We start from the raw sequence: 24,630 nt of genomic DNA, 5'->3' as shown, positions 1-24,630 counted from the left end.
CACTGTAGCAACAATGCCAGATCCCTAACCCACTGTGCCATAAGGCAACTCCCCTAAAAATTTTTTTAATAGTCAGCTTTAACCAACACAGAAACCACAAACTTAAAAGACAAATGACAACTTGGATAAAAGACATCTGCAACATATTTTTATTGTTTATCATATTCAATATGGAGGGGTTTTCTCCCACATGAGAAAACAAGTATGTCTTGAGAGTAAACATACCAAAAATAAAAATCCAACAGAGAAGAGATGCAAATTGCCAATAAATGTGAGAAAAGATGTTCACCCTAACTTGTAATTTTAAAACTGGGAACAAGGAGTTCCTGCATGGCTCAGTGGTTACAAGCCAGTCTAGTATCCATGAGGACACAGGTTCGATCCCTGGCCCCGCTCAGTGAGTTAAGGATCCGGCATTGCCATGAGCTGCGGTGTAGGCCAGTAGCGGCAGCTCCGATTCAGCCCCTAGCCTGGGAATTTCCATATGCCATGGGTGCGGCCCTAAAAAGCAAAACAAAATAAAAAATAAAAACTGGGAACAATGAGATGCCACACATTGCCTTTCACAGTATCAAAGGTACAGCAGGATGAAAACACCTGGTCTCCACGTGGTAGCAGGAATTGGCTCCCTCCTAAGCGCCTGGCAGGATGTAACTTATTAGCACAGCTCCCTGGAGGACAATCTGGCAAAAATTCTAAAATACTGGAAGTTCCTGTTATGGCTCAGGGGTAACAAGCCTAACTAGTATCCATGAGGATTCAGGTTCGATCCTTAGCCTCCTTTATAGTGGGTTAAAGGATCTAGCATTGCCATGAGCTGTGGTGTAGGTCGCAGACTTGGCTCGGACCCTGCGTTGCTGTGGCTGTGGCATAGGCCAGCAGCTGTAGCTCCAATTTGACGCATCGCCTGGGAACTTCCATATGCTGAAGGTACAGCCCTAAAAAGCAAGAAAAAAAAATTCTAAAGTACCTTAAAAATGTGCCACCCTTCAACTCAGCAATTCTTCAATTGAGTGAAAGGAAAGAATCAAAGATATGACTACAAAGGTGTTCGGTACAGATTTGTTTATATTAGTCAAAGACTGGAAATCTTTTTTACATCAGTAGAGTTCAAAGTCCAACATATCATCACATTGTCATTAAACTGGATGGAGCATCAGGTGACTGTCACTAACAGAATGTGGAGCCAAAGAAGCCAACATAAGCAAATACCATATGACTCCATTTATCTAAAACTCAACGTCAGGCCAAACTAGTGTAAGGTGCTGGAAGTCAGGCAAGAAGTCACATCTGGAGCAGGAAGGAGAGGTTGGTGATGGGGCACAGGGTCTAGGGGCTGGAGGAATCCTACTCCTTGACCTGGTGAGGCTCTGAAGGCTGTGCTCACTTTGTACAGTCATCAAGCTGAACACTGGTGATGTGTGTTCAACTTCAAAGGAGCTGTTTACTGACAGAGGAAAGTGCCTACTGCATTTGTTCAGTTGTGGCGGGGGAGAGACACTAAAGAGTAATTTAGGAGTTCCCGTCGTGGCGCAGTGGTTAACGAATCCGACTAGGAACCATGAGGTTGCGGGTTCGATCCCTGGCCTCATGCAGTGGGTTAAGGATCCGGCGTTGCCGTGAGCTGTGGTGTAGGTTGCAGACGCGGCTCAGATCCTGCGTTGCTGTGGCTCTGGCGTAGGCCAGCAGCTACAGCTCCGATTCGACCCCTAGCCTGGGAACCTCCATATGCCACGAGAGCTGCCGAAGAAATGGCAAAAAAGACCAAAAAAAAAAAAAAAAAAAAAAAAAAAATCCTGCTAAAGAGTAATTTAGAGTTTTGTCCCATTAAAAAGAAGAGAGGGCTCCTATGTACAAACACACACAATCACGCTTACACACACACCACCAACACCTGAAAGGACAAGTCTCCAAATATTAGTGGAAAACTGTGGCTATCACTGGGAAGTAGGATCACAGGTGATTTTTCTAATCTTCCTACATATCTTATTTTCTCTGATTTTCCTATATGAACATAGACTATTTATAGAAAGGGGGGGGCGGAAAAGAACTATACAGTACGTACACCGCACCGAGGCCAAGACCCATGGTTCTGTATCGACTGCCCAAGGAGAGTCTGACCCTGCGGGAGAAGATGAGAGGCGTGACAATGTCCCCAAGTTGCCCTCCCCCGAAAAGAAACCAGGATGCTGGAGTCAGAAAATCCTGGGCACACTCCCAGCACCATCCCCCACCAGAGACCCAGGTCAGTTCCTGAACCTCCAATGAGCCTCAGGGTCCCTGCAGTGGAGAGGGTTTAACAAGGTCAAGGACTTCCCTGGCAGATGGGATTTGTTCTCAAGGCAGATCTGACACACAGGTGCCCCCAGGTTCCACGGAAGAAGAAAACGAGGCTCAGGGAGACTGAGTGATCTCCTCACCTTATGCGGCAGCCCTGCGACCCCAGGGGGAGCCCAGAGAGGCCCCACAATGGGAGTGTGGCCCAGAGGCCTGACCCCGGGAAGTGCCCTGCCCTCCCTGGGCCTCAGTGCCCTCAGAATAAAGGGCGTAGGCTGGGCACTGAACTTGACCTCGGGTAGCCTCCCTTGAAACCCACACCCATGTATCCCATAAAACCCCCACGTGGAAGGCTGTGGCAGGAAAAGTGGCCAGCTTATCCAGACAGGAAGTGACCTCACCGGATGAATGACAGGCCAACATTCCAACGGGAGCCCCACCTGCTGGCGACCTTCAGGGTCATGGGAGCCTGGAGTGGGTGGGCACGCAGAGGCCAAGGAGGAAACAGGATTTAATGCAGAAGGCCAGGCACACGGCAGGCCCCCAGGCAGGGAAGTGACTTCATCTCACACTCTGTCCTCCTTGCTTCCGCCCCTGGCACGGCAGGGAGTTAACCCTGAGGGGGCCAAGCTTCACCCGCCCTGGCCAACTCTACACAGGCCAGGAAATGAGAACCCAGGCTTTCTCCTCTCCTCGTCCTATGTGCCCCAATCCACACATGAGGAAACTGAGTCTCAGAGAGGCTGACAACAGGCCAGAGACCCCATGGCCTTTCCCATTACACTGAGCTGCCCAGAGGAGGGAAAGACTAACTCAGGGCCGGGAACTCCAGGAAGTCTTCTTGGAAGACGAAGCCACTAAACTGGGCTTTGAATGATGAAAAGCACCTGACTGACAAGAAAATCCTTCTGCACACAGGAAACAGCATAGACAGAGAGAGGCTTGGCACTATGCAGGCTTCCTAGGAAGTATTAAGGTACTTGTGAGGCCAGAAAAGAGGATACGGTAAGGTCGGTCTGAGCCCCAAGAGCACTGGGGACCATGCTAGAGAGTTAGGATGCTGCTCTGAGGGGTGAGATGGGCTGGCCAGGCTGGGGCAATAGGAAAGAGGCATGATGACACCCTGTGTCAATCTAAGATGGCTGCATGGAGGAGGCAACATGAGGGGAACCTCCTGAGCAAAGGTTAAATATTGTTCTGGGACTGTGGGGGCCAGAGCTCTGCAGGCCTCACCCCAGCACCCCAACTAAACTTGGTTTCTCTGTAAAAAGAGAAGGGAAAGGAATTCATAGCACCAATAGTCCAGGGTGCCAAGTTCTGCACCAGAGGCAAACTGATAAAATAGTAGGACCCTAAGTACACAGCTACCTAAGTTCCAGCCCAAGCTCTACCACCACCAGCTGTGTGACCTTGCACTTGACCTTTCTGTGCCTCAACAGCTATTCGATAAAGACAATAACCCTGCCCACCTTCAAAGGCTGAGAGGATTAACTGAGATAATCATCCCTATAGATGCCTTCCTAAGCACGCATGGCCAGTGTTCAATGAATGTTCACTATGTTATTTCTCCATTCTGACCCACACTGAGGCTGAGTGAATTAACTTGGATCACACGGCAAAGACACAGCAAAGCCAAGATTCAAAGTGGGGCCTCTCTGGCCCCGGCGCTCAGGTTTATTCCAGTCCAACAGGCAAAACAAAACCTGGACCAAAAAAAAGGAGTCCCCTTTGTGGCTCAGTGGGTTAAGAACCTGACTCGTATCCATGAGCATGTGGGTTCGATCCCTGGCCTCGCTCAGTGGGTTAAGGATCTGCCGTTGCCGGGAGCTGAGGTGTAGGTTGCAGACGTGGCTCCGACGCAATGTTGCTATGGCTGTGGTGTAGACCAGCAGCTGCAGCTCCAATTTGACCCATGGCCTGGAAATTTCCATGTGCCATGGGTGTGGCCCTAAAATGACCAAAAAAAAAAAAAAAAAACCTGAAACCCTAAAACCTAACACCCGCCAGGCGTGGCTCCTCAGGCCTCCAGGTGGTTTCTGACAGGTGAAAGGTTCCACCAGCTCAACCCTCCAGGGTCCAAGGGACAATAGGGAGGAAAACAACAGGGCACAAGAGCAGGGAAAATAGCTCTCAGTTTCTCCCTCTTCCTGTTTATCTCTCCTCTCAATCCTGAAGCTCCTGGTAGCTATTTGTTCAGGGAAAAGTCCTGCCAAGAGTGACATCCTGCTAGTGGCTGCCCTGCCAGCCTGTGCTGGGGGCACTGAGGCCCACGTCCCTGCAGTCCCTGCAGACCCCTGCCCAGCCCCGGGAGGCTGCTTCACAAACAGGCTTTCATCAGAAGCCAGGGCCCAGGAAGGGGGACCTGGGCCAGGGAGCAGGGGCCGCTGCCACTGCCTCCTTGGTGCCAGCTGGCCCCCCTCAGTTCCAATTGAGCAGCTCTGATCAACTAATGAGAAGGATTCGAGGAAATGACTGTATGCCTGGGATGGGTGCTGCTCTGGGTAGCAGTGGGGACTCAGAGCATGGGCTATGCAGGCAGGCAGACCCAGTGTCCAATCGTGGCTGACCAGTGACTTGCTGTGTGACCCTGGTCAAGTTATTGAACTTCTCTGAGCCTAGGTCCCTTACCCGTAAAATGAGGCTAATATTAGTACGAATTCATAAGGATGTGATGAGGATTACATGAGACAACATAGGGGAAGGGCTGGCACCTAGTAAATGTGAATAAATACTATTTATTTTCATTTCCACTGTCAAGTGGATGCCTTCACTCAATCCTGAAGATCTGAAGTGCCTTTAAAATATGTTCAGGGGAGTTCCCATTGTAGCACAGCGGAAATGAATCTGACTAGTATCCATGAGGTTGCAGGTTCAATCCCTGGCCTCGCTCAGTGGGTCGGGGATCCAGTGTTGCCATGAGCTGTGGTATAGGTCACAGACATGGCTCGGATCCCACGTCGCTGTGACTGTGGCGTAGGTCGGTAGCTGTAGCTCCAATTCAACCCCTAGCCTGGGAATTTCCATATGCCCTGGCTGCAGCCATAAAAAAAAAGAAAAAAAGAAAAAAGAACGCTCAAAAGAATGATTACAGCCTTCAAAAGGAATGAAGTTTTAACACATGCTAAGACACAGATGAACCTTGAAGACATTATGCTAAGTGTTTAAAAAAAAAAAAACTAGACACAAAAGGACAATTACAATGAATTCCACTTATAAGAGATACCCAGAGCAGGCAAATTCAGAGACAGAAAGTGGAAGGGGGGTTACCAGGGCCAGGGGGTAATGGGGACTTAGTGTTTAATAAGCACAGAATTTCCACTTGGGAAAAAAAATTTTTTTGGCCATGCCCTCAGCATTCAGAAGTTCTCAAGTCAGGGACTGAACCTGAGCCACAGCAGTGACAACACTAAATCTTTAACCCATTAGGCCACCAGGGACAATTTTTAAATTATGGAGCTGGAAGGTGGTAAGGGGTGAACCAATAGTGTGAACACACTTAATGCCACTGAATTGTCCACTTAAAAATGGTTAAAGGGGTAGATTTTATATATGTGTGTATGCACTATTTACTGAGGTGTGTCTATTTTACCTCAATAAAAATAAATAAATAAATAAATAAGGCCCATTCAAAAAGCTGAATTTCCATATTCATTTCTGTCCCGGTCCTTGGAGAGTTCAGGGTCAGGTATGATACAAGTGGGACAGGTATGGTACTGGCTAAAGCACCACCTCCCAGGAAGCTGGTACCACAGAACTGAGTGGAGAGAGCTGAGGAAGAGATACACAGGCTACCTCCAAGGTCAATGAGGGCTTCAAGGAGGTAGCTCCCCCGCCAGATGTGCACCAGCCCCAGACTGAGCCACTCCTCCAGGCTTTCCAGCACAAGGCCACTCCCCTACACAAGGCTGGAGGGAGAAGCAGCAGACCACAGCTGGGGGCAGAAGGTGGGCAAGGCCAGGGGTGAGAGGGCTTGGAGGCTGGGGTAGATAGGATGAGCTCCCCCATGAGTCACCTTGTGACCTTGAGAAGTCACTTCCCCTTCAGAGCTTCTGAAGCCTCTTTAGTTTCCCTCCTAATAAAACAAGGATTTTACCCCATCCCCCAGCAAGTACCCCTGGATCTACACCCTAGAGAAGTGTTTGTGTCCACCAAAAGACAAGCAGCGGTGTTTAGCAGCTTTCTTCATAATCCTCCCCCAAACTGGAAATAAGGCAAAAGTCCATCTATAGAAAAAAATACACATACTGTGAAACACCCAAACAATGGAATACTATATGGCCATGAAAAGGAACCAGCAGCAGCATCACAGATGAATCTCTGAGTTTATGTTGAGGAAGAAGCCAGAAGGAGCCAGATTAAAAATAGCTCACACTGTTTGATTCCATTTACATCAAGTTCAAGAACAAGGGAGACCAATCCTTAAAAGGCACTTGGATGCATGACCATTTGAGAGTATAGGATGTTCCAGTAATTGACTAGAAACAGATCTCAGGGATTCCAGGCCACTGAAAATGTTCTATATCTTGATCTGGGGATGGGTTACATAGGTGATATATCTTTAACAATTCATCAAACTATGCTCTGATTAACTTTCTGAAATTTACATCTCAATTTACAAAATAAAATACAACCAACTACTAATGCATACTCTGTCTTCCTCTGAGGACCCCAGTGAGGTGACACTGAAAGCCGTATGCAGAAGAGTTACACAGGTTTTGGGTGGTAGATAAGAACACAGGTTGGGAGTCAGAAGGCCTAGGGATCAAGTCCTGATGCTCCCTCTGACCAGATACAATTTTTTTGTTAACCAAAAAAAAAAAAATTCTTTTTTTTAACTACAGAATTTATGCTTACTGTCACAAGTCAAACAAAGATGTATAAAAAAAAAGGTTTTGGAGCTCCCTGATGGCCTAGTAGTTAAGGGTTCAGCATTGCCACTGCTGTGGCTCAGGTTTGATCCCCTGCCCAAAAACTTCCACATGCCATGGACGCAGTCAAAAAAAGAAAAAAAAAAAATGTGTGCCCTTCCCATCCAGTGCAAGCCCAGCTCTTTTAAGCTTCCTTCTAGAGCGCAAGACAACATAGACATCCCTCCCAGCTAATTACATCTAACTCCAACCCTGACTAAGGGTGTCATATCATTTCATTGTATCGCTACTCATTCAACAAATAGCTACTAAGTATTGACCATGTCAGCCAGATAGGCAACTAGGAGCAGACCTCCCACAAGACAGAAAAAGAGAGAGAGAGAGAGAGAGAGAGAGAGAGAGTCAACAAATACAATAATGACACATTGTGTACACTGTGATGAGGGCTCCAAGGGCTGATATGCTGAGATAGAAAATGAGAAAGGCAGGAAAAGGATATACAGGAGTTCCCGCTGTGGTGCAGTGGGTTAGGAATCTGACTGCTATGGCTTGGGTCACTGTGGGGGTGCAGGTTTGATCCGTGGCCTGACACAGTGGGTTAAAGGATCCAGCATGGCTGTACCTAAGGCATAGGTCGCAGCTGCGGGTTGCATTCAATCCCTGGCCCAGGAACTTCCATGTGCCATGGGTACAGCCACTAAAAAAATATTTTTTTAATAAAAAATTGTTTAATTGTTAAATAAATTTAAAAAAAAATAAAAGGATATACACATCTTCCTCGACTTATGACAGGGTTACATCCCAGTAAACTCAACCTAAGTTGAAAATATCACAAGTCAAAATTGCATTTAAGGAATTCGCACTGCAGTGAAACAGGATCACCCAAGCCCTTTCTGAACATGCTCAGGACACTTACATTAGCCTATAGTTGGGCAAAATCATCTAACCCAAAGCTTATTTTATGATACAGTGTCAAACCCCTTATGTAGTTTACTGAATACTGTACTCAAAGTGAGAAACAGGACAGTTGTGTGGGTGCAGACTGGTCGCCATCACCCATGTGACTGTGCGGCTGATGGAGCTGCAGCTGCACTGCCCAGCAGCACCAGATTTGCACAGCACATATCACGAGCCTAGGAAAAGCTCCAAATTCCAAATTCAAAGTATGGTTTCTACTGAACATGTATCGCTTTCACGCCATCATGAAGCTGAAGAATCCTAAGCTGAACCATCGTGAGTTGGGGCCTGTCTCTATTTTAGATATGATGGTCACAGCACACCAGGCAGAGGATGCAGTCTGTGCCAGCAGCCCGCGCGCATGGAGAACACAGAAGTGAAAGGAGACAGTGTGGTCTCTGGGGCGTGGCTGCACATCCCTGGGCACTTACGTCCTATCGGTCTTACTTCTTTAGGACAGGCTACCAAAATGTGGACTGTTGAGACGAAAAGCCCTATGTGTTTTAAAGACCAGATAACTGCCATATTACTACTTATCCAAAAGATTGTGGCACTTGGTACGGCAGGTGGAATGGCTTCAGAGGGCTGTTTTCCCCACATCCTCGCGGTTCCGGAGCCTTTCCATTTCTGCCCACCTGACAGCTCTCTCCTTCTACGTGACAGCACTCCATGCCCAATCCGCAGAGTGGGGGAAATGACAGTTCCTCCGCTTCAGGCGGCTGTGGTGAGGTTCAGCGAGAAGTAAATCCACCTCACCTGCTGAACCCAGAGTGCGCGCTCAACAAGGGGGGCAGGCTGCTACGGCATCTGCACAAATGCCGACCCTGCAATTACGGTAACAAAGGGAGCTTCTAGGGGGAGCCTGGAAGCCTCAAACCCACAAGATGTAGCACGGCTGCCCCTGGAAACAGGGATACAGGGAGGAGGAGGCAGAAACCAGAAACCAGGGCTCAGCCAAAAAAGCACTGGGCTGGGAGTCGAGACTAGGCTCAAGTCAACCTTTCTGAGACTCAGTTTCCTCCTCTATTAAGTGGGCTGATTTCCTCCCTGTTGATGCGGCCACTCTAAAATCACTTCTGGGGCACCTACTATGCAGGGTATTGCTCTAGGAGCTAACTGTACAGAATAAAAATTCCTGCCTCATACTCGCTAGCTAGAGACACAGAAATAAACTATGTAAAATAGTAAAATATACAGTATATCAGATGATATGTGATTAAAAAAAAGCAAAGGGTTGTGGTGACAAGGTGGGACAGTTTAGGGCATCCAAGGGAAGCTCCACCTTTGAGTAAAGACTTAAATGAAGGGACATGGCGAGCTCTGGGGCTCAGGGAGGAAAATCACCCCAGGTGGGGAGGACCAACTGTGCAAAGGCCCTGAGATGGGTTTGCAGGGGCCATGAGGGGGCCCATTTGGCTGGAGCAAGGTAAGCCAGAGGGCGGGTACCAGGTGGAGGTGTGCTGGAGGCTGGGGTGAGGACACTGGCCTGCACTGTAGGCAAATGAGGAACCACTGGGGGACATGGGGCAGAGAAGTGCCCTGATCTGACTTCTATACTCTAACAGGGTCACCCTGGCTGCTGTGTCAGAAGAATCTGTCAGGGGGCAAGAGCAGAAGCCAGCAGCCTGCTAGGAGTCCACCGTCATTGGGCAAGTGGTGCTGGCAGCCTGGGGCCAGCAAGGCGGTCTGTGCTGGAACCATCCTGAGGGTGAAGCCAAGAGGACTGGCTGACGTGCTTCTGAGGTGGGAGAGAAACAGATGCACCATGGACGACTGCAGGTTTGGCCTGAACAACCAGAGGGAAGGGCTGCACGAACAGAGGTGGAAACAGCAGGCCTTGAGACGGGGAAAGAAAGAGGAGCTGGTCCAAGACCTGTGTGGCCCCCTCTGCAGAGCAGCGAGAAAGCCAGAGAGGGGGAAAGGCAGGGTGGAGGGAAGTCAGGGCAGCATGTCTGAGCCGCTACAGGCCTTGCTGCTCACAGAGCCCCAGCCCGGGCAGCTACTCAGGGACCCACTTCCCAGGTGGGGAGACAGGGGACGGACTTCCACAGCGAGCCCTTCGCACCCAGAAGCCTGAAAGTGCGGGATGAGCCCAGGCAGGGAGGCAGGAAACCGCCACCCACCACCCCAGACGAGGACCACCACCCAGGAAGTCCGCAGGATCCCAAGAGGGGATGGAGGACTCTGGGTTGTCCAGAGCTGAGACCATGACTCAATCCAGACTCCAAGCTGTCTGCTTTAGGATCTGTGAGCTCCTCCCTGCCGCCCCAGTTGGAATGTAATTCACATACCATAAAATTCACCCTTATTGGCGTTCCCATCATGGCTCAGGGGTTAATGAATCCGACTAGGAACCATGAGGTTACAGGTTCGATCCCTGGCCTTGCTCAGTGAGTTAAGGATCTGGCGTTACCATGAGCTGTGGTGTAGGTCGCAGATGCAGCTCGCATCTGGTATTGCTGTGGCCTCTGGGAACCTCCATATGCTGCGAGTGTGGCCCTAAAAAGACAGAAAAAGAAAATCACCCTTATTAAATTAATTAATTAATTAATTTCAAGGGCATTTAATACGTTCACAATGTTGTGCAACCACCACTACTATCTAACTCCAGAAATCCCAAACCCCCAAAATATAACCCAGCAACTCCATTCCTAGGTATCCAAAGACTTGAACATGAATGCTCTAGTCACAACAACCAAAAGTGATAAATGGAGAAATAAAATGAGGCATATTCATACAGTGGATTAATATTCAGTTATAAAAAGAAATGAAGCACTGATAGATACTAAAGATAAACTTTGATGATATTAAGCCAAGTGAAAAAAGCCAGACACCAAAAGTCGCAAATTATATGATTCCATTTATGAAGTACCCAAAATAGGTAAATCCATAGAGACAGAATGCAGATTAGTGGTTGCCAGGGGCTGGGGAGAGGGGAGCATCAGGAGTGACTGTTTTATAGACAGAGAGTTTCCTTTTGGGTGATGAAAGGTTTTGGATGCTGAATATCATTAATCATCAAGGAAATGCAGATCAAAAGTACAATGAGCTATCACCTCGCACCTGTCAGGATGGATATTATAAAACAAAAATAAAAAAAGAGAAGTGTGTTGGCAAGGATGTGGGGAAATTGGAACCCTAGCATGCAGTCGATGGAAACGCAACATGGCACAACCACCATAGAGAACAGCATAGCAGTTCATAAAATTTAAAAACAGGAGTTCCCGTCGTGGTGCAGCAGAAAAGAATCCAACTAGGAACCATGAGGTTTCGGATTTGATCCCTGGCCTCACTCAGTGGGTTAAGGATCTGGTGTTGCCGTGAGTCGCGGTGTAGGTCGCAGATGCAGCTTGGATTCTGCGTTGCTGTGGCTGGGGTGTAAGCCGGCAGCTGTAGCTCCGATTCGATCTCTAGCCTGGGAACCTCCATGTGCCCCAGGTGTGGCCCTAAAAGGCAAAAACAAAGCAAAACAAAAAAAACCTTAAAAACAGTATTGCCAGATGATCCAGCAATCCCACTGCAGGTATTTACCCAAAAGAATTGAAACCAGGGTCTCAAAGCAGATATTAGCAGATCATGTTCACTAGACATAACAGCCAAAAGGTAAAAGCAGTCCAAGTGTCCATGATGGATGAATGGATAAAGAAAATGGAATATTATTCAGCCTTTAAAAAGAAGGAAATTCATGAGAACTATGTCTAGATACTCATGTTGCAACAGAAGAAAGGGTGGGGGAAAAAATGTAATTGTAATGTACACATGTAAGGATAACCTGACCCCCTTGCTGTACAGTGGGAAAATAAAAAGAAATATATAAAAAAAAAAAGAAGGAAATTCTGCAATATGCTACAACATGGATGAACCTTGAGGACATTATGCTAAGTGAAATAAGCTAGTCACAGACAAATATGCATTCACTCATATACGAGGTATCTTAAACAGTCAAATCCATAGACTCAGAGTGGAAGAGTGGTTGCCAGGGGCAAGGGGAGAGGGAAGTGAGGAGCATAAAGGTTCAGTTAAACAAGCTGAATAAGCTCCAGAGATCTGCTGTACACCACTGCCCTTACAGTCAAAAAAAAGATATTAGGAGTTCCCATTGTGGCTCAGTGCAGTCTCCATGAGGATGTGAATTCAATCCTTGGGCTCACTCAGTGGGTTAAAGATCCTGAGTTGCTGCAAGCTGTGTTACAGGCTGCAGAGGCAGAACAGGTCTTGCGGTGGCTGTGGTGCAGCACAGTTGCAGCCCTGATTTGACCTCTAGCCTGGGAACTTCCATATGCTGCAGGTGTGGCCATGAAAAGAAAAAGAAAAGGGAGGGGGGCAGGGTTAGAACGAAGGAAGAGGTGCGGGTCGGTTGCCTTGCTCAGTGGGTAACGATCGGCGTTGGTGAGTGGTGAGGTGGGATGCGGCTCGGACCGCGTGCGTGGCTGGGTAGGGGGCTAAGCTCGATTCAACCCTAGCTGGAACCCATATGCCGGAGCCCAAGAAATAGAACAACAACAAAAAAAAAAAAAAAAAAAAAAAAAAAAAAAAAAGCTATTGTACACTTAAAATTTTGTTAAGAGGGGAGTTCTCAGGTTAAGTGTTCTTACCACAATAAAATTCAACAAATTTTTAATGTTTGGCAACTAGGGAGAAGTAAAGGTTGCACAACTTTGTGGCTGTACTAAATACCATTGAATTGCATACTTTAAAACAGTTAACTTTATGTGAATTTTACCTCAATTTAAAAAAAGGAATGAGCAGGCCCTAGATCGTTCAAGTGACCATCTCACAAGCAGGCGCCACTGTGCAATTTGGGGCTGGAGCCTGCTCTGTGTTAGTGATCCAGTTCCTTCTTCGGGAAGGCCAGATAACATCACTGCACACAGCACAGCCAAAGGCTGTGGTTCAAGTAAGAGAAGGGAATGGGGTGGAGAACTGAGCCACCCAGAGCCCCTGGCAGCCTGGATGTGCCCAATTCAGAGGCCTGGCATCTCAGCAGTCAGGACCCTGTTCTTGCTGAGAGCAGGCCTGTGAACTGAGCATCTCCGTGCCAAATTCTTGGAGGAATTGGGTTTAAGAGCCATTAGATGCAGATTTCAGTAGCACCAATATTTCACCCTTATCTTCGATCAAATGAGCTAGTTTTCCAGGTTATCAAGTGATGCACTATTAAAGCAGACATTTGGGAACTCACTCACTGGCAGTTTAGGCTCAGATGTGAGTGGGGTCAACCACCCATATCTTTTTGAGTTCTGCATCCTCGGATTCAACTAACCTCAGATCAAAAATATTTGGGAAAAGGGAGTTCCCGTCGTGGCGCAGTGGTTAACAAATGCGACTAGGAACCATGAGGTTGCGGGTTCGATCCTTGCCCTTGCTCTGCGGGTTAAGGCTCTGGCATTGCCATGAGCTGTGGTGTAGGCTGTAGATGCGGCTGGACCCAGTGTTGCTGTGGCTCTGGTGCAGGCCGGTGGCTACAGCTCTGATTCCCCTAGCCTGGGAACCTCCATATGCCGCGGGAGCGGCCCAAGAAATGGCAAAAAGACAAAAACAAACAAACAAACAAAAAAAATATTTGGGAAAAAAAAAATCCCAGAAAGTTCTGAAAAGCAAAACTTGAATTTGCTGTGTGCTGGCAACTATTTACATAGCATTTACATTGTATTTACAACTATTTACATAACATTTACATTATATTAGGTATTATAAGTAATTGAAAGAGAGAGAGAGAAATTTAACAGATAGAGGAGGAAGTGCATAGGTTATATGCAAATACTAAGCCATTTTACTTAAGTCACTGGAGCTTCAGCAGTGGTTTTGGTATCCGTGGGGGTCCTGAAACCAATCCCACCCAACCCCCCAGGATGCTGCCACGGGACAACTGTAATCAAAATGACCCCCAACTAGCCAGCCAGGCCAAACTTTAGGAAGGCCACTCTGCACAGCTGGCCCGAGCGACAAAAGCAGGGGAAACAGGCCAGCTCTCCGCTATCAACCCAACATGGGCAATTTCATTTCAATTCACTTCCTTCCAATTAAATGAACACTCTTCATTTGAAATGGGTCAGCTTTCTGGCTTTATTGTTTCACTCTGGGTTTATTTCATGTTGGCTTTATAGTTAGATGAAAACTATGTAAGTCTAAGCACTTACACCTAGTTTTACATTTTGTACATTTAAGGTATAAGAAAATGTAAGTCAACAAGCAATGCTTTTTTTTTTCCTTTAAAAGGGAGTCCACCAAAAAAAAAAAAAAAAAAAAAAACCACATACTTATGATTCCATTTGTATGAAATGTCCAGAACAAGCACATCTATAGAGGCAGAAAGTGGACCTGTGGGGTGGGAAGCAATGACTAATGAGAACAGGGTATCTTTTGGGGCTGATGAAAATGTTGTAAGATTAATACTGTAGTAACAGATGTACAACTCTGTGAATACACTAAGAGCTACTAAATTGTGCACTTTCAATGGCTGAGTTGTACTTTCAATGGTTGAGTTAAATCTCAATAAAGCTATTTTTAAAGGGGGGGGGGTCGACCTATTACCCAAGTTTGAGCAGCATGAAGCTGGAGAAATCACAGGGAAATCAACAAACCCACCTATGCATCACTTCCCTTCCAGGCCCACTCCCCTCTCCCTCCTACATTGTCCCCAAGGGCTCAGGAGACAGAGGCTAAAACAAAACTCTTAAGTGACAAGCCAAGCCCACCCTGGGTGAGCAGGTGGCTGCCTGAGAACACCACAACACGGGATTCCTAGCTCCTGGAATCTACTTCCCACACAATAGTACGAAAGCACTACTTTGAATTATTAAAGTAGGAAAAACTTAAAAACAATGAAAACAGCCAATGTCAGTAAGTATGCAGGGAATGGGATTCACATATACATCAATGACAGTGTCATGGAAAGAAGCATGACACTGCAGATTCGGAGCTTCAGTGACCCAACTGGCTGGGGTTGGGGGACAGAGCCAGGAGTAGGCAAATCTGAGCACAGGTGGCCCCCCTCCTGGGGAGGCAGCATTCATATCCCTACCCTCTCTCTACCCACGCGCCAGCACAGCCAGCCACAAAGGACAGGGTCCCTATCAGTGAGACTCCAAGCACGCTGACCAAAACAGTGCGCCTCAGCAAGGAGCCACTCCGCTATAACAGGAGGGGAAGCCTCAAGGGTTCCTCTTCTGTCGACCCAGCAAATTTCCCACTCCTTGGGCCTGTTCCTTCCGGCCAGACACTTTACCGAGACAGGAAGAGGAAGCCCCCGCTGGCAGCTGTGGGTGGGAGGCAGTGAAGGAGCAAGCAGGCGTGCACGTCCACCCTGACGCCCAGCTGCCAACCTGTCTGCCCCAGGACACACTGACCCCTTCTGTCCCAAAGCCGCCCTCCTCCAGAAACCTGCTTGGAATCAACCACCTCCAGGAAGCCTTCCTTCTGTCTCCGCAAAGCCTCACTGAGCCCCAGCTCGGAACCAGGGGAGGGAGGAGGGAGTGGACACCTGTTTGCATGGTCTAGGCCCTCACCTCTCAGCCCTCAGCTCAGGGGTGGCAGATGGCAGGGCTGGGAGCACCCTCCTAGGGCTAAGGGCTAAGTGAGAAAGCGGGCGCCCACGACCTTGGACCAAGTGCAATGCCAAATCAAAACTACACAAATCCACACAGAGGCACAGGAGAGCCAACTACAGCTGGAAGAGGTCTTCTAGGCCCTGCCAATCAGGGCCCTGGGAAGCTGAGGGGGTCAGCACCAACCTCAGGGATGCAGGAGAAAGATTCAGAAACTACAGTACAGCCATCAATGTGGACACATCCACCAGCCGCTCTGTGACCAGCAGCCCTGGGATTGACTCCTTCCTGGGGTCTGCAGTTCCAGGGAAAGGAAAAGAAAAGGGGAGAAGTTCCCCTCTGTGCTTTCTAAACAGAATCTTCCAAAATGCCCAGTGTCACCGCCCTCCACCCTGGGGAAGGCCCGCACAGAGGCCACATGGCCTGCCAGGATGCAGAGGCTGGCAAAGTCCGAGATCATCTGAGGGCACCCACTTCTCTCCCCCCTGCATGCCCCCGACCTAACCTCTTGGCAGTGGGGCTGTTTCTCATGGGTGAGGGCGGGAAGCCCTGGACCCACAGCCAGTCCAGCACCACACCCTCCCTCCCTCCTGGAATTTCCAAAAGCCCTGCTCCCTGGGAGCCCACGGGGTCAGAAACGGCACACCCAGTTCCCAGCTGCTCCCCATGGCCTGCCATGGGCATAGAGGTTACCCCAGATGCCCCGTGTCTCTCCCTCATCAAAGTGCCCCAGCCTCAGGACAAGCAGGGGCATTCTTTAGACCTAAAGCCAGTCCACTTGTCAGTTACAGGAAATAAAACACCTTCCAAGGTCCAGGAATTCCACTATTAGGCATTCACTCCTTAGGAGAGGTTTCAAAGGCTTCGATGCATTCCTGAGGAGGGGGACCTATTATTTACCTATGGGCATCCTCAGCTAAGAGCAAAAGTAGGCATGTTGATACTGGGGCGGGAGCAGTCTGAAGCCCCAGCTCAAAAATGAGGGGCCCCCGGGAGGGCTGGTGGGCATTTATAAGAGGATCAGGGGGAGGGTGTCCCCTGGGGAATGAGGGGACCACGAACATGATTCCTTAAAGGAGAGCGGAAGGCCAAAACTCCAGAGGGCCTCTAGCTTATGTCCTAATAGGGACACCAGGGCTGCCTCAGAGCCCAGTGTGGGAGGGACAGCAGGTCCCAGCAAGGTCTCTCCTGACAGGCCCGAAGTGCTGAGGGTGGGCCCCACCCCAGGTCTGTGGATCTGCGCCATGTTCCCAAATACACCAAGCTGTCACATCTCTGCACAGGCTGCTCCTTCTGCTTGGGAAGCCGTTCTCATCCTTGCAAACTCTTGGCCATCCTTCAAAGCCCACCTGAAGTGCCACCTCGTCCCCAGGCAAGCCCTCCCCTCATTCCAGCTCCAACCGTAGCTGGCACCACCCCGGGAAGCAGTGGGGTGTGGCATAAGGTGCCTCTCTCACCTGGCAGGGGCTGAGTCTCACTCACCTTTGGTCCCCTGTACCTCAGACTCAACCCGGGTCCAGGAAAGGCCAGGAACCAAATCAAGATGCCATCCGGGTGCCTCCCTGCCGTGAGGCACTGTGCAAGCACCCAGCCTCTGTGGCCTCAAAGCTCCCTTCCTCTGCTGAGAAAACTAGAATCATGGCAAGAGTGGCACCTAAAGAGCACTTACTATGAGCCACAAGCCACCCCAAGGGCTCTCCGTGTGCTATGGAGACCTTTCATCCTTATGACCTTCTTATAAGGGAGTTACTATTATTAATCCTGTTACACAAGGAAATCAGGCACAGAGAGGTTAAGTGAGTTGACTGGTGCCAGAAAGCTAAAGAGGAAGAAAGCCAAAATTCAGACACTAGTGGTCTGGTTCCAGACCCAGTATTATTACTATTTTTGTTTTTTTAATAGGGCTCCATCTTGTTCTTTTTCTGGGGGGAAGGGGATCATTGTGAGATGGTTTTACATGAAGTTTTTTGTTTTTCTAAGTTTTATTGAAGTATAGTTGATTTACAAGGTTGTGATAATCTCTGCTGTTCAACAAAGTGATTCAATTACAGATATACACACATCCATATTCTCTCTGTGTGTGTGTGTGTGTCTTTTCTAGGGCCGCACCTGTGGCATATGGAAGTTCCCAGGCTAGGGGTCTAATCGGACCTGTAGCCACCAGCCTGCACCAGAGCCACAGCAACGCCAGATCCGAGCTGCATCTGCAACCTATACCACAGTTCACGGCAATGCCAGATCCTTAACCGACTGAGCAAGGGCAGGGATCGAACCCGCAACCTCAGGCTTCCTAGTCGGATTCGTTAACCACTGAGCCATGACGAGAACTCCCACACATCCATATTCTTAATCATGTTCTTAATCACTACAGGTCTACTGAGGGGTAGGAAGGTGGTCAGCTGTCAGGACAAGCTCTGAGTGGAAGAGGAATTCAGAGATTTGAAAGGCTAGTTCTCCCCAGGCCTTCTCTTTCCAAAGATCCCAGCCACAGACCTAGGAGGAGCAGCAGGGCCTCCTCCCACACCCAGCCTGCTGCTCCTGAGCTCAGCCCCTTGCTGAGTGCCAGTTACAGGAAAAATGAAAGGCCCATCTGCAAGCCCCTTGGCCCAGACCCAGGAGGTGCATGGCTGCCCACTGGGAAGCAGAGCCATAATTTGGGGCTATTCTTAGCAAACCACTGGCTCCCCTCCCAGAGGCCTGGCAGGCGCAGGCCCAAGCTTCATACACCCTGCCTGCAAGCATGTAGAGGTCCCACAGGGCTAAGGAGCGACTGGTGGGCAGGAAGTGAGGACAAAGCCCTCCAGCTTTCAAACCAGAGGAGTCTGGCCTGCCAGCCTTCCCAAGGCCAAGCACCTGGGTGCTGAAGTAGCTCTGGAGAGTCCTAGCCACAGGGGAAGGCTGGTCACCAAAGCTCCACTGCCTCCATGTCTGCTCTGCACCAGACCTTGGGCCACGTGCTTTCCACTGATTATCTCACTCTCACCAGGAGGAGCTAGACTTTAAAGATGAGTGAGTTAAGGCAGTAGGCAACTTGCCCAGGTCACGCGGTGAGTTAGTGTCCAGCTGTATCCCCCCATCTCCAGGTTGGGCCACAGCCCTTCCTGTCCCACCCTGGGGTTTGGTGGAGGGGCAGTCCATACCAGAGAGCAAAGGTCTCATCAAAGACCCAAGGGCATGTCAACTCTTTCTCTCCCCCTGGGATTGTCCCTTCCCTGCCAGAAACCCTCAGGCCTGGGCTCAGAAGGGGAGTCCCCAGCCAGGTGCCTCCCCTCCCTTGGCTGCCACACTTCAGGAAACTCTGGAGACACCAGGGAGATGAGCCTCAAAGTCTGGAGCATCCCTGCAGGTGCGTCAGGTGTGCACGTGGTCCTGTAACTTAGCGAGTGAGAAGGTCAGAGGACTCAAAGGGTGAAACAGAGGATACTGAGCCCTTTGGGATCTTCAAACCCCAAAGTGGGAGTCTAGAAACAAAGCCACACCACACAACACCTGCACCGCCACCACCCCAAACACGTCAACTTTCAGGCTCTGCTGCCACTGTCATAGGGATACCTGAACAGCAGGTGCCCCGGACTCCCTCTCAGTTCCCACCTCTGACTGTGTCTTGGTCTCGCTGCCAGGTGACTCAGCGGGTATAAGGGTCTATGTCCCGGGGCTCACAGCCAACTCCATCCCTGCCCAGGGGTTCAAGCCACATCCGTGTGGCTCCACATCTCATGCACGTGAATGCCAGCTCACAGCTATGTCTGTGCTCCCATGAGCCCGCCCATATGTCTGTCCACTTCCATCAGCCAAATCTCCATGCCCGAGTAGATCCGTCTACACAGTATCTGCAGCCCGTGCGTGGTCCACGTTTGTATGTTCACACTGTCTACCCCTGCACGTGTCTGTGCCCTGAGGTGCTTGCCCGCCTCCCATTGTCTGCCTTTGTCTGCCTTCCCACCCATCTGGACGCTGTTCCTCCCTGGCCCTGCCCATGCAGCTGTAAATCTGAGCACATCTGCCCATGCCAGCATTCCCCACCTGTGCCCCGGTGACCCTGTGTGTGCCATCTATCTAGAGGCAGGTGGGTGTGCTCCCCCATGTGCTCACAGTGCTGGCCAAGGACTAAAGGGTGAGTTCAGCAACTCCCACCCCCAGAACGGCACCCAAGGCCATGGGCATGAGCACACTGCCACCTCCGCAAAGCATTCCAGAAAGAGAGACCTGCCAGGGATGCTGGGGGAGGTGGCAGAGCCCTAGACACAGCAGAGCCTCAGAGATGACGTCAGTGATGCCCTACGTACCACTCACCTCAATCCAGCCTGGCCAGGTCCGCCCACCTCCACCACCCCAACTCCAACCCCCTATGGCCAGTGAGGGGAAGATTGTCTGCACTCACAGGAAACAGTGTCTGGCTCAGGGCCTCCAGCCTGCCAGGCTCATCCCCAGCCTCCCTGCAACAGACTCTTCAGAAAGGAAGTGAGGACTTCCTCATGTAAGGCTGGATCAAGACCCCAAACCTCAGGAACTCCAGGGAGGCTGAGAGAGTCCTGTGGTCTGCCTGACCCCAGAAACCAATATATTCCTTCAGAAATCCACCAGGAAGCAAAAACAAAAACAGGAGTTCCCGTCGCGGCTCAGTGGTTAATGAATCTGACTAGTATGTGTGAGGATGTTCGATCCCTGACCTTACTCAGTGGATTAAGGATCCAGCATTGCCTCGAGCTGTGGTATAAGTTGGAGACGTGGCTCAGATCCCGCGTGGCTGTGGTACAGGCCAGCAGCTGTAGCTCCAATTCAACCCCTAGCCTGGGAAGCTCCATATGCCACAGGTGCGGCCCTAAAAAGACAAAAGACAAAGAAAGAAAGAACAAAAGCAAAGAACCCACCTGGGAGCGGGCTGGGGAATACCCCTGCTGCTCCCTGTCCATGAAGGGGGGTGAGAGGCCCTAACAACTAACAGGGAAATAAAAAAGGATGGATATGGAGCCAGAACATTTTAAACATACCTGCATGGTTGCACAAGAACTGGATCCCAGCTCCCTGGTGATCCAGCCTGTGTCACTCATTCAGCAATTAATCATGTGTAGCCTTTTGGTATTTTCACTAATATTATTCGTCTGGGAGCAGTATGGAAACCCAGTATTCACGAACTTTCTCTGTGCTCACATCGTGTCTCCCCCAAACGGCTGAGGACGGACCCCTCCAACTCCTCCCATTCTCCCTGGCAGAGCCCAGTGCCTGGCATTTAAGCGCTCAGTCCCTGGGTCCACGGTGCTCTGCAGGAAGCCAAGGACTTGGTGCCCGGAACTCTGGTGGAGAGTAGAGAAGCTGGGAAGCTTCCTGATGTTGGGGAGCTTTATTTCCATTTCTGACTCCCCAAAAGAGAACACAACCATCCCTTCAAGAGTCCAGGGCAGCCATCTCCCACACACCGCGCTCCGCTTTTCTGACAGGCCACTTGCCCCTTCCGGGAAAAAAAACCTCTGAAGATTAAAAGGGTGCTCCCCTGGGAGACACAGGCATACAGAGGGAGAGGATGAAAATGAGGCCCAGCAGCAAAGCTTGCACCCGCGGGGACCACAGGACTCTTCCAATTCCATGGACCTCAAGCCCCTAAAGATGAGCCCAGGGCGCCAGGTGTGCATCATGAAGCTTCCCTCCCCGCAGCTGCACAGGAAGCCCAGTTTACCGGCCTTGCTCCCAGGCCTGGCCATGAAGATTGCAGGTGTGGCCAGCCCACATTTAGCCCAACATCTACCCAGGCCGAAGGAAACCTCCTGGAGGAAGTGGGTATAGCCCAGAGCCAGACAGACAGAAAGACTCAACTGCGCCTCACTGTTTAATAGCTGAGGTTCCGCTTTTCTCCCAGGCACCAATCCCCTATGGGTTTGGATGGGGGCCCAGGACCTCTCCACTCCGCGAAGCCCAGGTGGGCGTGCGCTCTGGGGGATGGGAATGCGCGGTCGGGGCATCCCCCTGCCCCAGGAGTGCTCAGATGACTCCCGAATCAACCCTCCCTCCCCAGCTCTGGGTCCAGACGCATCGGTACCTGCCAGCCCACCGCTCCAGGGGGCATCCGCGCTCCTTCGGCCGGCGAGCTGCGCCCGGACTGCGGGCGCCGAGTCTGGCAGCAGCGGGGTGCGCACGGCGCGGGCTCCGGCTCGCTCCTCCCAACTTCCCCAGCCCATCCGTGGGCAGAGGCGGCTCTGGAGGCTGGCAAGCCAGGCGCGACAAGGCGAGGCCAGGAGATCCGGAGCCCGCGCTAGCCGGCGAAGAGAGCTGCCCCAGCTAGAGCGCGCCGCCCGGCTCCTCGCGCCCCGCGACCCCCACGCCGAGGGGCGGACCTGGCCAGCCCGCCAATCAACGCGCCCGCCGCCTCCCCGCCAGCTCGAGCCCCGGCCCCAGCCTCGGAAGGGGCGGGGGGCTCGGATTTAAAGACACACTCACCAAGCCGCGTCCCGATTGGCATTCCAGAGCCGAGGCGGCCGGGCCGGGAGGGAACGGCTGGCCCCACCTTCCCCAGCCCCGCTTCCTCCCTTCGCCCGCCCACCCTCCGCTTGGGAGGAAAAGTTTGGGGCGGGGGAGACTGCCTGGGAAGCCAGTTCCTCTTCCCTTGTCATTAGTTCGGCTCGTTCTGGAAGATGACCAAACCCTACATCCAGCCTCCCTGGCAGGAGAAAGAAGCGAATGCTCTCGGCGCCACACCCCCTCCCAGACTCCAGCTCTCCGGGAGATCGGCGGGCCTGGGCTACCCTCGCCCATCTCTGTTTTTTAAAACCAGGCCAAGCCTGGGCAGGACCGAGAATGCGGGGGGAGGGGGGGGGGAATTCCTCGCTGTGCTGTGCAAACTGAGCCAGGTGATTGCCCTCTCTGGACCGGTGCCACAGGAGTCTTTTAACGGAGCCCTTAAAAAGCAGATTGCCCATGCTACTGGTACAAAAACAGAACCATAGATCAGTGGATCAGCATAGAAAGCCCAGAAATAAACCCACGCACCTATGGTTATCTACGGACAAAGGAGGCAAGAATGAAGAAAAGACAGCCTCTTCAATAAATGGTTCTGGGAAGACTGGACAGCTACATGTAAAAGAATGAAATTAGAACACTCTATAACACCATACGCAAAAATAAACTGAAAATGGATTAAAGACCTAAACAAAAGACCGGATACTATAAAACTCTTAGAGGAAAACATAGTGAGACACTCTTTGACATAAATCGCAGCAATATCTTTTTTGGTTCACCTCCTAGAATAATGAAAACAAAAACAAAAGTAAACAAAGGGAACCTAATTAAGCTTAAAAGCTTTTGCACAGCAAAGAAAACCATAAACAAAATGAAAAGACAACCCACAGAATGGGAGAAAATCTTTGTAAATGAAGCAACTGACAAGGTGTTAATCTTCAAAATATACAAACATATCATACAGCTTTATACAAAAAAAAAATTAAAAAATGGTCAGGGAGTACCTGTTGGGGTACAGTGGAAACGAATCTGACTAGTATCCATGAGGATGCCGGTTCAATCCCTAGCCTTACTCAGTGAGTTAAGGATCTGGCATTGCTGTGGCTGTGGTGTAGGCCAGCAGCTGTAGCTCAGATTTGACCCCTAGCCTGGGAATTTCCACATGCCTTGGGTGCAGCCCTAAAAAGCAAAAAACAAAACAAAACAAAACAAAACAAAAAAAAAAAGGTCAGAAGCTCTAAAAAGATAGTTCTCCAAAGAAGATGGAGAGATGGCCAAAAAGCACATGAAAAGACACTCAACATCACCAATTATTAGAACAATGCAAATCAAAACTTCAATGAGGTATCACCTCACACGAGTCAGAATAACTATCATCAAAATCTACACACAGTAAATGCTGGAAAAGATGTGGAGAAAAGGGAACCCTTCTCCATTGTTGGTGGGAATATAAGCTGGTACAACCACTATGGAGAACAGTATGGAGGTTCCTTAAAAAACTAAATATACAACTATTATATGATCCAGCAATCCCACTCCTGGGCATCTATCTGGAGGAAACCATAATTTGAAAAGATACCTGCACCCCCATGTTCACTGCAGCACTATTTACAATAGCCAAGACAAGGAAGCAACCTAAATGTCTATCCACAGATGATTGGATAAAGAAGATGTGGTCCATATGTACAATGGAATATTACTCAGCCAGAAAAAAAGAATGACCTAATGCCAGTTGCAGCAACATGGATGGACCTGGAAATTATCATACTAAGTAAAGTAAGTCAGTCAGAGAAAGACAAGTTATCATATGAGATCAATAATGTGGACTCTAATAAAAATGATATGAAAGAACTTACAAAAGAGAAGATTTTGAAAACAAATATATGGTTACCAAAGGAGAAACATGAGAGAAGAGAGATAAATTAGGGGGATTGGGATTGACATATAAACACTACCATATATAGAATAGATAAGACATGGAAACAACCTAAATGTCCACCAACAGATGAATGAATTAAGAAGATATGGTACATAGACACAGTGGAATACTACTCAGCCATAAAAAAGAACAAAATAATGCCAATTGCAGCAACATGGATGGAACTAGAGACTCTCATACTGAGTGAAGTAAGTCAGAAAGAGAGAGACAAATACCATATGATATCACATATCTGGAATCAAGTATACAGCACAAATGAATCTTTCCACAGAAATGAAAAGCATGGACTTGGAGAACAGACTTGTGGTTGCCAAGGGGGAGGAGGAGGGAGTGGGATGGACTGGGAATTTGGGGTTAATAGATGCAAACTATTGCCTTTGGGATGGATAAGCAAGGAGATCCTGCCATATAGCACTGGGAGCTGTATCTAGTCACTTATGATGGAGCATGATAATGTGAGAAAAAGAATGTATACGTGTAACTGGGTCACCTTGCTGTACAGTAGAAAATTGACAGAACACTGTAAATCAGCTATGATGGAAAAAATAAAAATCATTTTTAAAAAGGAATAGATAGGTAAAAAGGACCTACT

General features: G+C 49.5%; 1 protein-coding gene across 1 annotated transcript in view; it reads right to left on the bottom strand.

Moving 5' to 3' along the window:
• The window catches only part of PALD1 (phosphatase domain containing, paladin 1), an 83,319-nt gene extending 61,340 nt beyond the window's left edge, over window positions 1–21,979 (bottom strand). The window contains 1 exon segment of the mRNA XM_021073790.1: window positions 21,684–21,979. The gene's annotated coding sequence lies outside the window, so the exon portion shown is untranslated.

This window comes from Sus scrofa, chromosome 14 (genome assembly GCF_000003025.6).
Source record: "Sus scrofa isolate TJ Tabasco breed Duroc chromosome 14, Sscrofa11.1, whole genome shotgun sequence".
NCBI classification, from domain to species: domain Eukaryota; kingdom Metazoa; phylum Chordata; class Mammalia; order Artiodactyla; family Suidae; genus Sus; species Sus scrofa.
Note: the sequence above shows the minus strand (reverse complement) of the source record. Positions and strands in the feature narration are given on the sequence as shown.